The following is a 6,000-nucleotide window of genomic DNA, read 5'->3' as shown; positions in this document are numbered from 1 at the left end:
GGGCTTCCAGGGACTTAAGTCACTAATGGTCCAGAATACGCAGCGCCGCACTTGGAAACGGGACAGGCTAATTTAGCTGTATGTTCTTGTTCTTCAGGACTCAGTCCAAACTCAGTCTCGCCGAATCTCCAAAGAAATCTCTCTCGGTGTTAGGCTGTGCCGTACCTGGCTGCTGTAAGGCGCCTGCAGCTCTGCTGCACCAGCAGGTACCAGTGGTTGCTGGGGTCCCTGGAGCAGGGTGGGCAATTTTGTAGTTCCTTCTGGCTGCTGAAAGCGCTCGGCTCTGCAGCCCTCCTGGTAAGTTCTGTGAACACGTAGCTTGGCAAAGCAGCGAGGAGAGAAGGTCCGACCGCCTGTTTGCGTAACAGACTGAACGATGGAGGGTTTTGTCTCTCTAGGTCTGTCTTCCTTCATGAAGCAGAAACCTCAGGTGCCCCTTCCCCCCAGGAAATGCCGAGCACAAGGCATCTGCCATTGTCGTGTTACAGACAGCTATAACACCATGAATAATACAAATTAAATTTGTTCAGTAACTTTAGATAGCGATAAGGACAGTGCCCCACCCTTGTGCTTTAATAGAGGGACAAATCTGCCCCGGCTATGCCACTCCTTTGCAGGCACCGGAGATCTGTATGTGCAGCTGCCTGGTATTAAGAGATTAATTATTAATTTCTATAGACCCTCACATTAAGTGATTTTTCTTACTGTGTTTGACAGCTACCCCTGTCAAATTCACTTTCTCAAGTGCCATCTTTTTTTTGGTGATACTTTAAGGTGATGTATTGACACCTTTCCAAGAAAATAAAAGCCCGTGGGAATTGTTCTCAGACTTCGTGTCTTTCCGGAGCTGGGTTCAGAGCACTGAGTGCCCCAGGGCAAAGAGGACACGGAGCGTGAGCGCTGCCAAGTTGGCACTGCATTCAAAAGGGGACTTCTTCCCATCTGAGTGGGGTTTGGATCAAACTCTTGCAGAAGGAAGACTACGGCACGGTAATGTAGTCAGTCTGGGATGGTTTCCTACCTGCACCGCGGGGTGTTACACAACAGTGGGCAAATGGGTGAGATGGGATTTGTCTAACCTAACCATAGTCATCCAAGTTATGTAGACTCCCCTGATAATCAACAGGAGGATGAATCATCCCTCTGTTAGACAACTGTCCAAGATGAGTGGGCTGAATTGTTTTCTGGATATGTCTGTCTCCTCCATTAATTACAGAGAGTTTAGGTAACTAGTTTGAACTAGATGCCTAATTTTTAGATGGCCAAAGTGAAGGAAAACAAATCCACCCCAAATCTCTCACGCCTCAGCCATCCACCTGTGAAATGCAGACGGTTTGTGTGCTTGAGTTTTGATGGTAAACTCTTCGTGGTATGGTCTCTCTGGAGCTAATGCTGGGTGTACTGTTCGCTAAAAGAGGAGATTTGAGTTAGTTCCTCTACTCACCACAATGGTAGATACAAGTAAAAAGCTTGGGAGCTGCAGGTGATAGATCTGTTGAACTTCAAGTTGTGTATGTGTGGAGGTTTATTGTTTTCATGGGGAATAAGGGGGGAAGCAATTTCTTGTGCGGAAATAGCATTACAGCTGAGATCATTATATTTCACATACTATGTTGTCCTTGAAAGCTTGTTCCTCAGCCTGTGGAAGCTCTGGAGGGCAAGGGTTGCAGTTGCTATGATATATTGAGTTAAAGGATCAGCAAAATTTACCTAAAGTGGTTATAGTTTTAAAACTTGCTGATCAAAAAGCATGATTGGAGAAGCAGGTTTAGTTCAAAAACTTGTTTTCAAGTACTAAGGCAACATGGAAAACCACATTCACTTAAGACTTTGCCCATTTTTTTTCTTTCAAATGTGAGCAATAATTATCAAGAGTTCCAAGAAGAAGCCTTATTTACTTGCTTTGGTTTTCACATGCCATCTTAGATTTGTTACACAAACCAGTAGTTTATTTTTATTGTGAGTAATCTCTAAAAAAGTTTACAAATATGCACAATGTTATTCAGACATCAGTAGAAGGTGTGGGGAAGTTGCCAAACAAGTCTGGCTGCCAAACACAAAGACAACCAACCCAGAAACACTCTCGCCCCGCTGCTCTTTTGTGGGAGGGAGGAGCAAAGCTTTGGTTCCGGACAGTCGAAGTCTTCCTTTGGAAACAGATGCTGTCTAGGTGTTATCACCCAGATCTGAACCCTGTACTATTCCCGATAGGAATTTCCATTCCCAGTTTCCATTTCCTCTCCTGCGGATACTCACAGGAGTCCTGATAATCTCCACAACAGCAATACCATGCTTTTTTCTTCAGAAAAAAACCAAATGCCGTCACTGGTGGGTTAAGCCACCTAGACGTTCTGGTCCTCAAAGAAAACCTGCAATGACCTCGCACTCCATCTAACCTCACCTCCGTTCAGCGGGCAGAGGCTCCCCTCAGCTCCGTGTAAGATACAATCGCGTTTTGTTTGTTCATTTGCCAGGTTCTTGCTGGTTTAAAGACATGACTCCATTAGGCCACTCTGGGTCTAGTGCGGCGTCTCCCAGCTTGGGCGGCTGCCTGGGCTGAGGTGATTGATTGGAGCTTTGATCATGAGAGTCAAGACAAGTCTGCAAAGGGTAGCCGTGCTCTGTAGTCTCTCCATGTCGAGCCTGACTATATGATTTGTATGAGTATATATTGCCATATACTTCTAGATTAATGTGCTGCACTCCCGTATGAAACAACCCCACTTCCTGCTCGAGCAGAAGACTTGCAGGAATCTTTACACACTTACGTGGCATGTATAATGAGAAAGACTGAAACAAGAGGTTACCCAAATACTTTGAGAGAAGGAGAGCAGGTAGAATCATGTATTTTTTTCTTTCAACTCATAAGACAAGATGGAAAACACGGTCAATACATCAAATTGGCAATTCTCAGGAGCTCCTCATTCTTCAGCTAGCTTCACCTATGGTTGGAAGCAAAACCCCACTATTTCTAAAATATATCTGTTCCTTAAAAAAGGCCCAGTTATTCCTACCTCTTTTGACCCAGAACAACGAGTGTGATCAACAAAAACTGAAGGCATCACAGCCACAAGAATGTCCTTATTGTTTTGTACACATCACTGTGTTTCCATAAATACCAGCCCAGCTGCTGTTGAAATAATCTTCAAGTTTCTTACCCTATTCTGTTCTGCTTATGTGTCCATATTAAATGGGTTGTTTTCATAAGGCCAAAATACCTCTTTCCAATGAACTGAATTTAGCATTCAGCAAATGCTGCACAACCATCCCTCAGACCATTACGTTTGTAAGTTATTTTGGGGGTTTGGCAAAGCCATTAGCATCAGCCTCAGAACAGCCCTTCAAAATGTGTGCTCAGCTAAATTCACTTAATATAAAAAAATATTTAAAAGTCCAACCGAGTCGCCCACCTTCCTTTTTGCTTCCCATTCTATGGGATTGTTTTCAACTAAAATACCATGTGGGCGTATATATTCTACTACCTTGTCCAAATGGATGTGGATATGAATTATTATGATTAATTTGCATGCGTTTGCATTGTCCTGAAGAACATTTTGGGAAGGGGAATGCGTACGTTACATTTTATGTGTCTAAAAAATTAAGTGTCCTCTGGTTTTTAGGAATCTAGGGTCATTGGATCGGAGGGCATCAGCTGAGTCAGCAAGTTTGTAATCCCCTGCAGTCTGAAACAGTCACGTAATCCATAGTTAGTCCAGTAAGATCCAAGGAAACATCCAGTCCAGAAACAACCACATACCGCAAGTTTTAAAACACCTATTAAAAACCCCAAGTAACTGCTTACTGTCCTGTATGAGGTTGAAAGACAATCAGTAGAAGTGCCTGAAGTGGCTGGTGCTTTCAAAATACCTCAAGGAGTGTTGCTCTTCTCTCTTTAGAAACCCCAGAGAGCTGCCCAAAATGCCCCAAGATATGGCATTTTTAAAAGCATCTGTGACTTGAGCCTCATGTGGTGACCTCTTCAGATGCACGGACTTGCGGGAAGAAGTATGATGTTTCTACAACTTGATAACACGATTTTATTGTAGTTTTTAATGTTTTGTCCTAAAGTCCAAACTGTCTAGTTGATGCATAAAATTAGAGTTTATGGCTGGTTTTAGTTTTCTTTTCCCTATCTATTTCCTGTTTGCAGTTCAAGAAGGAATACAAAACATCCTTATACTTAAAACATGATAGCAGAAAAGCTCTGAACTGGGCATCAACAAAAAGATTTAACTGAATCATCAATAACTTGAATCTGGGCATAAGATCTGATTCCGACTCAAAGGAGGAATTCTGGAAACTGAAATGAACTTGAGAGAGCTTTATTTGGTTTTTACACTTCTATTCCCTGCCACTCTTCCTCTCCTCCCTTTATCTTTTTAGTTTCATCCTTATGTCTCTCGCAGCCGTTTTCCTGGTATTTCCTTCTCAAATGAAGCATTTCCCACATTTTCTATGGCTGTTAGTCTACTTATAGGCAAAAAACTTTAGGTAGCATATAATTTTGCCTTATCTGCCCTGTGCAGGATTGGGGATGGGATTGTGGGAGCTTTGCTGGAGCTGGGGCTGGATGTCTCGGCTCAGTTGGGATGACCATCCAGCAGGATGGATGCTCACCTTGCAAGCGTTCTCATCCCACGCAAGCTGGTGCCTCCTGCTTTGAAGAACAGAGTGGGAGCTGAGCTAGTGAGCAGATTCTAAGCATCTGCTTAATGTAATGAATAAAATTTCTCTCTGTTTCTGTGTTATGTGGAATCAGTATTTAACTTGTGCGTTCCCATCTTGGAGACGATGCAGGTGTTTCTCCCGCCGGCTGCTGTTGATCAGCTCCTTGTTCGTGTTTGCCGGCGTATCCTCTGTGTGATGTCCAATGCTAATTGAGGCACTGCGAAATGTTGCTGCTGGGTCAGAACTGTTGGCACCTGCCAACAACAGCAAAATCAGATTTTCAAATGTATGTTCCCAACTCTGCGCAAGACCCACGTTTCTTCAGCCGACGCTTCTCCCCAGTCTCCACGTGTACCCTCGGTGCCTGTGGAAGAGGCCCAGTATTTAAGCCGTAAAATCCAGGGGTTGTTATCGTATTCTACAGAGACTGGCTTCTTTGTGTCACCACTGTGTTCCTGGCCAGGAAAGCCATGTGCTGAAACTGCCCTCATGATACCTAAATAGTGGATAAACAGAAACTTAAAATTTTCACCGCTAGTATCATTCTCCAGGCTCTCTAAACAAGAACTGCTCACCAAATATCATGAGCTCTTGATGGATGGAAGAAAGCTGCCTAATCAAAAGTGCAGAAAGAGGGTTTTGTTGGGATTTTTCTCTCTCTCTCTCTTTCACTTATTAAGTAGATTAAATAAATAAAAATAATTCCCTTTCACTTGTGGTCCAGTGTAAGCAACTTTATGACGTTTGTTGCCTTGGGATTCATACATTAGAATATCCTTTGGTTCCAACATTTTCTAAAGATTTGCCAGCAAACATTGCTCTTGAATTTGGCTTAATCTGCACATCATGGAGGATGGGAATAAAAGAGACCAGGAATGCTTCTGCATTGCTCATACTAGTCTACCTTGCTCATTTAAAATCAAGCTGGAACTAAAATAAGCAAGGACTGAGTTTGCATTTAAAAACAGTGTATTTTCAGCTAATATCATCTGAGAGGTTTCCTTGGTAGATGGACTTCTGGCAAATGCCTCCCGTATCCCTGTTTGCTTCTTAGCTGTGGTGATGTACAAGGAAATCGAGCTACCAGATTTGGCTGATGGTTTAGGACTTCTCCAGATATCTGGCAGACTCAGCGTTGGATCAAACATTTTTAAAGAAACTTTTCAAGTAGATATGATCTGAGCCACAAGATTCAGATCATCAGACCAACTTTGGGGGTGTTCAGGATCTGTGGTTTTGGTTTGGACCCATCTTATTTTTTAATGTCGTGGTTGACAAGTCCTCCTTATTCCAATGTGCAGATTGGCTCTGAAAAAGAAATAAACACTGGAA

The sequence above is a fragment of the Charadrius vociferus genome, unplaced genomic scaffold (assembly GCF_000708025.1).
Source record: "Charadrius vociferus isolate BGI_N301 unplaced genomic scaffold, ASM70802v2 scaffold321, whole genome shotgun sequence".
In the NCBI taxonomy this organism is placed as follows: Eukaryota; Metazoa; Chordata; class Aves; order Charadriiformes; family Charadriidae; genus Charadrius; species Charadrius vociferus.
The sequence above is the reverse complement of the archived record's forward strand: the minus strand, read 5'-3'. Positions refer to the sequence as shown.